This window comes from Podarcis cretensis (assembly GCF_951804945.1).
Source record: "Podarcis cretensis genome assembly, chromosome: 4".
NCBI lineage: Eukaryota > Metazoa > Chordata > Lepidosauria > Squamata > Lacertidae > Podarcis > Podarcis cretensis.
The window spans coordinates 64,026,113-64,037,469 of record NC_137173.1 but is presented as its reverse complement, the minus strand read 5'-3'; the positions used below and the strand labels follow the sequence as shown (position 1 = coordinate 64,037,469).

Sequence of the window (11,357 nt, the reverse complement as noted above, 5' to 3'; positions counted from 1 at the left end):
TGACTCATCTTCACTATTAAGTAGATGGACACAGGAGCTCTTTATTGTCAACGTATTATCAGAAACATTTAGAAGCCACTTAAGAAAGTGCAATAAATTTTGAATTTCTAATTAAAAAAATGAGCACGATGCTTCTCAGAATACGGAATGTGAGAGGAGGAGATCACTTGTTTTAATGGTGCTCATATTTATGCCCTACTTTTTCTGGCTTGCTAACACTCCTTTATTGCTTGAGAAAGAAAAACAAGGTGAAGAGGGCTCCGTTTACCTGGAATCCTACTGGGTATGGCAGCAAAACAACATCAAAGAAGTGCATTTAGACAGAGAAATGTGATGGAAACACACTTTATTTTTCATTAAAGTGGGATTGCTCTGCTTGTGGCTTTTTGCACATTTGGATGCAATGGTCATACACCTGATATCCTGGGGATCTTCACCTCTCCATTCGCAATTAATGGAAATTCGGTCATTCACTGCCCTTGAGATCATATCCAAGTCCTTTAGAGATAGTAGACTCAAGGCCTTCAGAATTGGAAGCTTGTCCATGTAAAATCCAGCTTACTAGGAAAGATCAAAGGTCTATGCTGCCCAGCACTTGTCACTTGCAGCATCATTGCCAGCTGCTCAAGAAATATGGGATCTGCTATAAAGATGTGGCAGACTGGTCTCAGTTCAATTTTGAGGTGAGCAATCCTAATCAAACAATGACACTCCTTGAGGTGGGCTTGATGTTTGAAAGAATGCAAAAAGAAGCTTTCTCTCCACCCCTCTCCAATTCAGCAGGGTACATAAAGGGGAAAAGTTTACCTTGGGCATCATGATAGGGTAGCAGGCAGAGGCTCCAAATACAGTATCAAAGAGGCTCTGTGGTAGCCTATTGCCTCTTTTTTTCCCACCTAAGAACAAGTAGATTGAAATACAGTGGTACCTCTGGTACGTACTTAATTCGTTCTGGAGGTCTGGTCTTAACCTGAAACTGTTCTTAACCTGAAGCACCACTTTAGCTAATGGGGCTTCCTGCCGCCGCGCGATTTCTGTTCTCATCCTGAAGCAAAGTTCTTAACCCGAGGTACTATTTCTGGGTTAGGGGAGTCTGTAACCTGAAGCGTATGTAACCCAAGGTACCACTGTACAACTCTCATCAATCCCTGGTGGAAAATCCCTATCCACATGATCCCAGGTGGAAGGACATGCTGCAATGTCAATATACTGGCAATATTTTGTTCTGTTTTCAAATAAGCATTTCTTTTAACACTTCAGGAGCCACCAGCTGCTACCCCATCCTGAAACCCCTGGTAATTTTTTCCTTATGGGGATGTAGACAGCCTGGCAGGTAGGGTGCATATGGAAATAGACTGAGACTCACTCAAGGTGGGCTGTCCTACCCACCCAGAGAAAGAAGTTGAGTAGGAGTGCTTACCTGTGAATACAGAGGTGGCCACTGAAGGGATGTCAGGGGCAGTCCTCTATCTGAAGGTGTTGTGTGTTAGAATGGCTTTCTTGTACAAGCCCAGTGTGAATATAAAGGACCTCAAGAAGAGAGAGCAGACACCATGAAGCTGCCATCAATTGTTAGCACCTGGATAGGAGAATGAGTAGAATCAGGTCACCTGGCCACAGTCATTTCACCCAGGTGAAGAAAACAAAACTTTGATAAGAGCCGTTGATTTGGAAATGAAGCAGCTCAGATGCGGAGCTTATATAGGAGCTAGAGGCTTAACCCCTTCCTGGCTTTCAGTCAGGTCCTAATCCGAGATGGTATTTCCCATTAACTTCCCCTTCCTCACTGGCAGCTAATTAAGCACTTTGATGGTGGTGGTTCTGCCGTGTCTGCCTGGCTCACCACTTCTTCTGCTCCTGTAGTTATGGGGTTGGCCAGTTAAGAATCCAGCCAGCTGGTGTGGGGACCGCTAGTCTTGGGACAAGGATGTCCACATCTGATGGCTTTCCAGGGTAATGGGAAGTGTGGAGACTTGCTAGAGGGTCCCGCACCTTGTCTAACGAGACCTCAGGGCCAAGCTCTGAACTCTATCAGCAAAATCCCCATTCTTTTAAGAAGCTAAATGGAACAGTGGGCATTCAAGAAGAAGCTTGAAAAAAGGATGGAAGGGAGTTTAGAGGGAAGACTATAAAACTTTTAAAAGCAAATTGCAACACACAGAGAGCATGCACACACAAACTTTGGAACTTTCATGAAATAATCACCATAAGGTTCTGGGTCATGGCAGCTGTTTAGAAACTTGCAGTTAATCAGATTTAAAAGAGTACTTGTTAATTGGTTGAAGGCTATATAAATGTAATAATGATGGTAGTGCTGTTAGAGTAGGCATTCTCTTCCCTTAATGCCAGTCTCTTACAACAATGAGAATGAGAATCAGCCAAAAAAGAAGAAGAGAGGTTATCATACAAACTCAAAGAAGCTTATTAAGCAAGGTACTACTCACAAAGGACTAACCGGAGGTACAAATTTATTACATGAAATATTCAAAGACTGAGAGCACTGTGGGCAAATTCCACTTAACTCTGTAATTTTTACAGGCCAATATTCTTTCTTCAGAATGTTACTTATGTAATAATTCTCCCAGTGCCCCACTAATGATTTTAGAATATTGGTTTTTTAAATACTTACTAAGCTATTTGGATGATTTCCTAAATATTAGTTTGCTAAATTATCTACTTTTATTCTTTTTCTGGAACAGCACAAATGTGGGACCAGAAAATAGGATAGCTGTAGTAGTGCAATCCTATACACAACTCCTCAGAAATAAGTGACACTGAATGAGGATTACATTCGGGTAAGTGGTGTTAGGGTCTCTCTCCATCAATTCCTTTTATTTATCTGCTCAGAAGAATGTCAATTGAAGCTGTGGGGAAGCTGTGGGCCTCCAGATGATCTTGGACTGCAGCTCGCATCAGCCTCAGCCAGGATGGTCATAGGGAAAGGATGATAAGCGTCACTTTCAACTGCTCTCACATTCCCCTCTGGGCATGTGGGGAATGTTAGATCAGCTCACTGAAGGGAGATGTGATACAACAGTGAGGTGGGGGCTGTGTGAGTGGGATGGGACCATTGGATTGGCTTCAGGAATATGCCCTTGCAGCCACAATTTCACCGCTGCCTCATCCTTCTCCCTCCTGGTGAATGGCAGTGATGCTGCTGCCAGAGGCTATTGCTATGGCACTGGCCCACTGGACAGTCTGTTCCTGTGTTAGGCTGATAGTTTAGGAGTGGCTGGATGTTTGCAGACCATGCTTCATTCTAAGTGTAGAACCAATGAAATGTGACAAGAATAAATGAAAAGTGAACAGTTTCCAAGACTTTACAATCTGAAAAGATTGTCAACAGCAACAGAATAGTAGCACAGTAGGTGCAGAACAAGTTCTTGTTTAGTAAAAACAACAAGAGCGAGATGTACAAACACCAGGTTGACTTCTACCCTTGGCTATGCTCCATGGCCCAGTGGTGTGCCAATCACCACAAAGAACTGAACAACCACAGCAAGATGTCTAATGTTCCGGCTTAGGCAAAGGGACGGATGCTGCAGAGCTTTAATAGTGAGCAATAGCAAACACAACAGGGAAACTGACACTGATGATCTAAACATTGAGGAGACTGCTGGGGTTGGAGTGAACTGTTGTTCAGTCAAGCTCACAACTTGTGAAGTGGGTGTGAAACAGCAGCACTATTCAAATACTAGAGTGAGGAGGAGACCTACAACTTGCAGAAGAAGCATTTGGAAAGAACAGCCTGGGACAAGGATTAAGTCTGGGAAAATGGTGACTATGTACTGCTTCATCCCCACTATACGGCTGCAAATGGGGTGGGAAGCTGCATTCAGATTGCGGAGAACTGCAACAAATCCAAATTCTCTGGCTTGAGTATAACACACATCGTCATTGAAAGCACACAGTAGTGATGGACACACATGTAAAAAATTGTACAGGGTTGTTGTAAAAACCCATTGTATGCAGCCTTGTAATAGTAATTAAATCCTATCTCTGCTGTTCCTGAACATAGAGCACATAGTCGAGCTCTTAGGCTCCCTGACTCAATTCATTGCTACAGCTAATGCAAACAGAGTATGTCCTGCCACTCTACATGGTTCATTGCTAATGAAAAGGAGTTGCCTAACCTCTTGTAAAATTAGTAGTTACACCAATTTTAATCAAGTCAGGAATTAGCTAGTCTGATTTACATTAACATAAGCAAGCCACATGGGTATGTCATCCCAAAAACAGAATGTGGAGCAGCACCCACAGATTTCAACAGCTAGAATAACGTGTTTATTGACTGGATTGATTTGATTTGATTTGTATACCACCCTTCATCCAAAGATCACAGGGCAGTTCACAACAAAAAATACAAAATGAGAGCACAAAATAAAGAACAAATCAAAAACAAAAACAACCCAATAACCTTCCCACAAGGCTCAGCCAAAGGCCTAGTTAAAGAGAAACATTTTCATCTGGCACCTAAAGATTTGTAATGAAGGTGCCAGTTAAGTCTGGCACTTAGGCCATCAGAAACCAGCCCTTGTAGGCATGTATCCTAAAATCAAGGCTTCTTGCTGTACACAGTAAAGCTTTTGCCATTCCTTCCGCCTACAGCCTCAACTGATCTGTACCCAAGCATTTGGAGTTGGAGCAAACAGAAGGAAGTTCTGGTGTGTACATAGAAGCATTTATGTCACTACACGACTCTGAGCCTACTTACTTGGGTAGAAGATCGACTGCACATAGTGGAAATACAGCCAAGTAAACATACATAAAATTGGACCATAAGAGCCAGTGTGGTGTAGTGGTTAGGTCGCTGGGAGACCAGGACCTAAATCCTTACTTGCCCATAATGCTCACTAGTGACCTTGGGCCAGTCATAATCTCTCAGCCTAACCTACCTCATAGGGTTTGTCGTGGGAGGGAGGGGTCTGAGGAGAGGGAGAGCTATGTATACCACCTTGGGCTCCTTGGAGGAAAAAGTGGATTAGAAATGCAACAAATAAAGCAGTAAATAAAGAAGGGGTTTGCTCACATGCCATTGTACATTCATTCATTCATTTATAATATTTATATACTGCTTACTGTCCAAACAATAAATGGCCAGCCTTTTCTTATTTCTAAGAAGATGGTGCAAGATAAAAGGAAATGTCTTTGCTATGTATTTCATTTCTGCTTATTTTCATCAGTAACCTCTTAGAAGAAGTCACTCTGTGATTGACTTGGACATTAAAAAGTCTGCCAGAAGACTTGATATACCCTTTGTTAAAAGGGTGGAGCTGTCAAATATTCTGCTTGCAGTCTTTCTATTCTGCTACATAGAGACTGAGGTGGTTGAACTGCCAAAGGCTAGACTTTCAGTCCTTGGTCATTCACGATCCACAATTTATTTTTATTATGTTATAATTTCATCATGTTATGCATCTCATTACGACCATGTTGTTGTTGTTTAGTCATGTCCGACTCTTCGTGACCCCATGGACCAGCGCATGCCACTAATTACGATCACTAATAACCACCAATAATCAAATGTAGTTACAATACATTGTCCAGTCACTCAAAAACAAACATGTAACCAATTACATGCTCAGAAATAGCATGCATTTATTTATTTATTTATTTATTTATTTACCCAACATCTAGCATTCAGTCATATCTTGATATCATTCACACTTCTCTTGTCACTGACATTACCGGTAAATCTACTATATATCAGCATCCAAATGCTCTGCATTAGCAGTGTTCCCATTGGACGGTATTTGGCTCAAATTAGCAGCCAAAATGACATATTAGACACACAGTCAGTTTTTTTACAATAACTGGCAACTGACATGCTGTACATGTCAACATTCAACTGTATCTGATAGGCAGTATTCAATTTTTTTTGACATAACATGACCTTAGGCTTTCAGTTGACAATCCTTATTTGACAATATTTGATAAGTGACATGCAGCAGCAGCACTTAAAAGTATATGACATGCAGCAGTCAACACCTGAGTATTCGTGAACTTATTTATTTATTTTAGAAGCATTTATGAACCAAAACCTCTAAGCAGAATACAATATTAAAAACCCAAACACCATTATTAATAGAAAAATACAGCCCCAAACCAGTATAAAAGCAGTATAAAAACATGCAAAGCATATAAAACCAACTAAACAGGGTTCAGTCTTATGGGTGTGGGAAAACCTGGGCAAAAGGATAAGCCTTTACAAATGTCGTTTGCTGCTTTACATACGACAGAGGAAAGGGAAACAGGTAGTATAAGGATCACAGCAGAAAATCCTCATTTTTGGGTCACCACCCTATGATATTCTGTAGTGTGCAGTGCTACAAGTAGAATTTCCCCAGATGATGAAAGTGAACTTACAGGTCTGTACAGGGACAGGTTTTTCAGATATCCTTTTCCTGAGTTGCTCAGGTCTCTCTTTGTTAACAAGAGCTTGAATATGGCCCAGTAGATGATCAGTACAGTTACCTGGGCATTTGTGCAGCATGTGTTCATCCAAATGCTCCACTCAACATCCTGTCCACAACATTCTGCACCAGCTACAGCTTCGGGACCAATTCCAAGGGAAGCCCCACATAGAATGCATTACAGTAGACCAATTGTTAGGTTACCAACACATAAATCACAGTGACTAAGCTATGCCTGTCCAGAAAAGAGTATAGCTGGTATATCACCCTAAACTGATAATAGACACTCCTTATCACAGAGGTCACTGCAGCATCCAATGACAAAGATGGATCTAGAAGCATCCCCAAACTATGCACCTGCTCTTTCAGAAAGAGTGCCACCCTTTTCAGCACTGGTGAACTCCCCAACTCCTGGACCTGGGAACCATGCTCACAAAGTCTCCATCTTATCAGTATTCAGCCTCAGTTTGTTGGCTTCATCCATCCCACCACTGCATCCAGGCACTGGTTTAAAGCTGTCACAGGCTCTCCTGATTCAGAAAGAAAGCTGGAAGTCAGCATACTGATGGCATCGTGTCTCAAATATCCTAATGGCCATTCCCAGTAGCTTAATATAGCTACTGTACTAGGCAGATTTCAGGATAAGATAATGTCCTGTGGCACCCTACAGCACAACTGTGGACACATAAACCCCCAACTCTATTCTTCGAACCTGACTCCGTAGGTCAGAGTAGAACCACTGCAACACTCTGCTACCAATTCCCAACTCACAGAGATGATCAAGGAGGATATTATGGTAAATGATACTGAAAGTTTCTGAGAGATCAAGCAGAAGCAACAAGGTCACAATCCCCCCATGGCTCCCCCATACTTCATAATGGCAAAGACTGATTCTGCCCCCAAACCAACCCTGAACCCAGATGAAAATGGGTCATGATGTGTGTCTGCAGCTGGACTGCCATGGCTCTCTCAAGCACCTTACCCACAAAAAGTTATTTGTGACCAAACAGTATCTGTCAAGTACCTCAGGGTCCAGAGAGGGCTTCTTTAAAAGTAGCTACACTACAGGCTCCTTTAAGGTGCCAGACACACGTCTACACACACACACACACACACACACACACACACAGAGAGAGAGAGAGAGAGAGAGAGAGAGAGAGAGAGAGAGATGCATTAGAAGAAGAAGAGAAGAATTTGGATTTGATATCCCACTTTATTACTACCCCAAGGAGTCTCAAAGCGGCTAACAATCTCCTTTTCCCTTCCTCCCCCACAACAAACACTCTGTGAGGTGAGTGAGGCTGAGAGACTTCAAAGAAGTGTGACTAGCTCAAGGTCACCCAGCAGCTGCATGTGGAGGAGCAGGGAATCAAACCCGGTTCACCAGATTACGAGTCCACTGCTCTTAACCACTACACCACACTGGCTCTCTTTGGACTCACCTGGCCTATCCCCTTCAGATAGCTCAAATTAGTCATGATGAACAGGAGAAAGGGGAGCATGTTGTGGGTCAAAGTGATGCAAGTTCCTTGTGCATATCCTCAGACCTCATCAAGGAAGATACTGCTCTTGGCTCTGTAATAATGGAAGCATTCAACTCAACATGGAGAGGAACAATTTTATCCTCATAGTGGATTGTCACAGCTGGCCTCTGTGTCAACAGGTGTCCACAGCCCCCTCACTACATGGAAAAGTTCTACTGGCTACTTGTCTCTTTGCCAAAATTAAATTTTCTAGACACACATTTTTTAAAAGCCACAAATACCTGCAGTTACCTTATTTGACCTAAAAGTTAACATATTATCAAGGCTTTGAATCTCATCACAACTGATTTACTTACTAAACAACACCTGGAACCTGGAATGGACAGTTTTCATGAAGCGTTAAGTTCTATTCTGTTTTCTTTCAAAGTTAAGCAATACCACAAGATGAGATCCAAAATATTTTTTCTAGCATGCCCTGAGGCAAATCTGTGGTCTGAATAAGAGAAATGAATGTTTGCAACCCAGCAAAATGGAACTATTTCTCTCAGAGAACTGCAGATAAGCGTGACAATAACTGTGAAGAGATAACTGAAGAGCAAAGGGTAGATCCTCTCATCACTTACAGTCCTTGAGAAACATCAGTCTCACTTAGATGAGCTGTTTAGACAAGTACTATAGTAGGCTAGGGAATAAAACAAAGGAGAAAATATTTTACCCCTAACAAAAGGAGGCAGGCAATTTAGTACTGTAATAACAAAAGAAACATTTTGCTGTTAAGGGAAGCACAATTATTTTTGATTTGGCTGCACTTCATAAGCTAGATACCCAATCTACAGCACAGCTATATCCTGGTTATTATTACTGATATAGAAAGCTTACATTAAAGGACATAATAGAGCTGAACTATGCATTTAACCACAATATTTCACAGGAAACCGTGATTACTTCCTGGATGATGTTTGATTATACCCCACACCAGTTTAATAAATGAAAATAGTAATCATACCATGAAACTTGGTTCAGGCCATGCTTACTTGCCTTCCTACTGCACAGTCATGTGCCAAGTTTAAATTATGTAAGGCTTTAGATGCAGCAGGGATGGGAAACCTGTGGCCATCCAGATGTTTTTGAACTTCCAGCCAGAATAGTCAATGGCCAGAGAAAATGAGAACAACATCTGGAAGGTCCCAGGTTCCCCATCCCTGATATAAACTGGAGGCACATCTGCTTGTCCAAGACAGCACCTCCAAATTCTTGCTCTTTCCCTGTCTCACTGCAGTCTTCACAATTTACTACCCTGAACCATTCAGAGGGACAATCAACCACCAGGAACTTTTTCAGGGATACACAGGGGACGGTGGGGGTGTGGAGGAGACAGGAAAGCCCTGTTGCATGAACAGAGTTCTGTTCACTCACAAAGGCTTATGGGGGTTCAACTGAATCTCTCAATTTTTCTCAGCAGTGGTGCTGGTTTAGAGGATGGGAGAACTGGATTACTTGAGAAAGCATTCTACTCTCTTAGGAGTTAGTGGCTTTGAAAGGTTAGAGAAAACCCTTCTGTGTATGAAGCAGAGGAATGGAATCAGCCCCCCCCCATGTGATTTTTGGAACTAGGTACAACAGTCATGGAAAAGCCAAGGGTCAATGGAGAAAGTTTATCTAACATTAAATTTCAGTTAGAATGAGTTTTTATTTTTATTTTTGTACTTATTTTAAGATTTATTCTCTCTCAGGATTTTTAAGAAGGCTGCTCTTCAGCCTTAGGAAAATGGAGATAGCAATTCAGACAGAACAACATAGAAGATCCCAATTTGGTTCTCAGCTAACTTTGTGTTTCTGAAGGCTGCTACTGTATCATTTAGGTTCTCTTGGTTGGATGCTATGTGCTCCAAAAACATATGTTTTGAATTCAGTTGTTCACCAATCCATGTACCAGATTACCATGAAGGTGGGGTATTTTTCCCTTTGAGAAAATGTATTGCAAGCAACCTGACATAAGAGTTTGTTTTCTTTCCAGACAGACTGTGTACCATGAAACAGGGACTTAGGCTGCAGTCCTAACCCCGCTTACTTGTGAGTAAGTTCCATTGAATTCAATAGAAATTCTGAGGAGACAAGCTTAGGCTTGCATCGTCAAATGGAAATCGGTATTTGTTTTCGTTTGTCTTTTTGGTATGTATTTTTATATTGGAAACTGCCCTGTGATCCTTGGATGAAAGGTGATAGAGAAATTGAATAAATAAAATACTATGAATATAAATAAATATCCATTAGCAATAGGCTTAAAGCTGATTCATGCATGCAAACTAGTTTCTTATTTTCCCCATGTGATCCCTCTCATTTTGGGATGATGTGGAGAAACCTTTGTCCCTAACCAATGAAGCATTTCAGGGACTGGGGGAGCTGGGGGGAAAGCCCTACTTTTATTACAGTGGTACCTCTAGTTACAAACTTAATTCGTTCTGGAGGTCCGTTCTTAACCTGAAACTGTTTTTAACTAGAGGCGTGCTTTCGCTAATGGGGCCTCTAATGGGGCAAAGTTCTCAACTCAAGGTAACTCTTCCAGGTTAGCGGAGTTTGTAACCTGAAGCATTTGTAACCTGAGGCATTTAACTCGAGGTACCACTGTATTAGGAACATATTGGTTCCAGCGCATTCCTAGCCAGTATTTGCACCTTCTTAGAAAGCTTTTCTTTTAAAACACTTGGAAAACACTGGCCATCTGATGATGTTGCTTCCTTGTGGACTGCAATAAGTTTTCTCCCCCTTACGTGGACAAAATTGGAAACTACTCTGCCATATCCCTGTTTAGAGAGCAACCTCTACAATGTTTCCAGTCACATAAGCATCTGAAGGAAGATTTCGGTCTTAAGAGGCAATATGGGCTGAGTGAACTCTGCTGGATGTCCTTTTATTTGCCATGACACTCACCATCATCAAACTATAGGATCATTTGGCCTGCCTTATTAACTTTTGCGGGAGATGTACAGCTTTGTGCCTTGGTTTTCGAAAGTCAGCGGGGGGAAAATGCAGACAGATGACTTCATCAGCAGAGCAAGGATTGAAAGACAAAGGGAATTCAATGAGGTGTAAACAAAACAAAGCAGCAGATTGAGCTGGAGGGTGAGATTGGAAACCGAAACACATTAGTTCCAGCAACAGTTTTCCTAGAGGGTCTTTCCTTTTTAAAAAAAGAAAAAAATGTAAATCATTTTAATAACCAGAGACTTCCAGGTTGGCGCCATCGCCGAATGGCGGACTCCCTCCGAGCTCCGGAGGGAGTCTGCTCGGCAGGGGCTGGGTTCTACCGCGCCGGCGACGCGGGGACCCTCAAAAACCATGGGCGCTGAAACCCATGGGCATGGTGACTCGGCTGGCACCGTTTGCGCCCCCCCGACCACGCGAAGGAGCCTTTTTAAAGGCTGCGGAGCGGGTGACGGGGGGTGGTGGTGCTGTGAGT

The 11,357-nt window shown here is 42.3% G+C and overlaps 1 long non-coding RNA gene across 3 annotated transcripts; it reads right to left on the bottom strand.

Annotated features, from left to right (window-relative positions):
* Nucleotides 1-329: 329 nt before the first annotated feature.
* On the bottom strand, nucleotides 330-4,796 carry LOC307214008. 3 transcript variants are annotated; one of them, XR_013837825.1, is made up of 4 exons: nucleotides 4,697-4,790; nucleotides 1,788-2,026; nucleotides 1,421-1,579; nucleotides 330-896 (listed from the first exon to the last, which is right to left on the bottom strand). It is a non-coding gene; the product is annotated as an uncharacterized lncRNA (long non-coding RNA). The 3 variants fall into 3 exon arrangements; XR_013837826.1 differs by having other exon boundaries at nucleotides 330-881; XR_013837824.1 differs by lacking the exon at nucleotides 1,788-2,026 and having other exon boundaries at nucleotides 4,715-4,796.
* Between the last annotated feature and the right edge of the window lie 6,561 nt (nucleotides 4,797-11,357).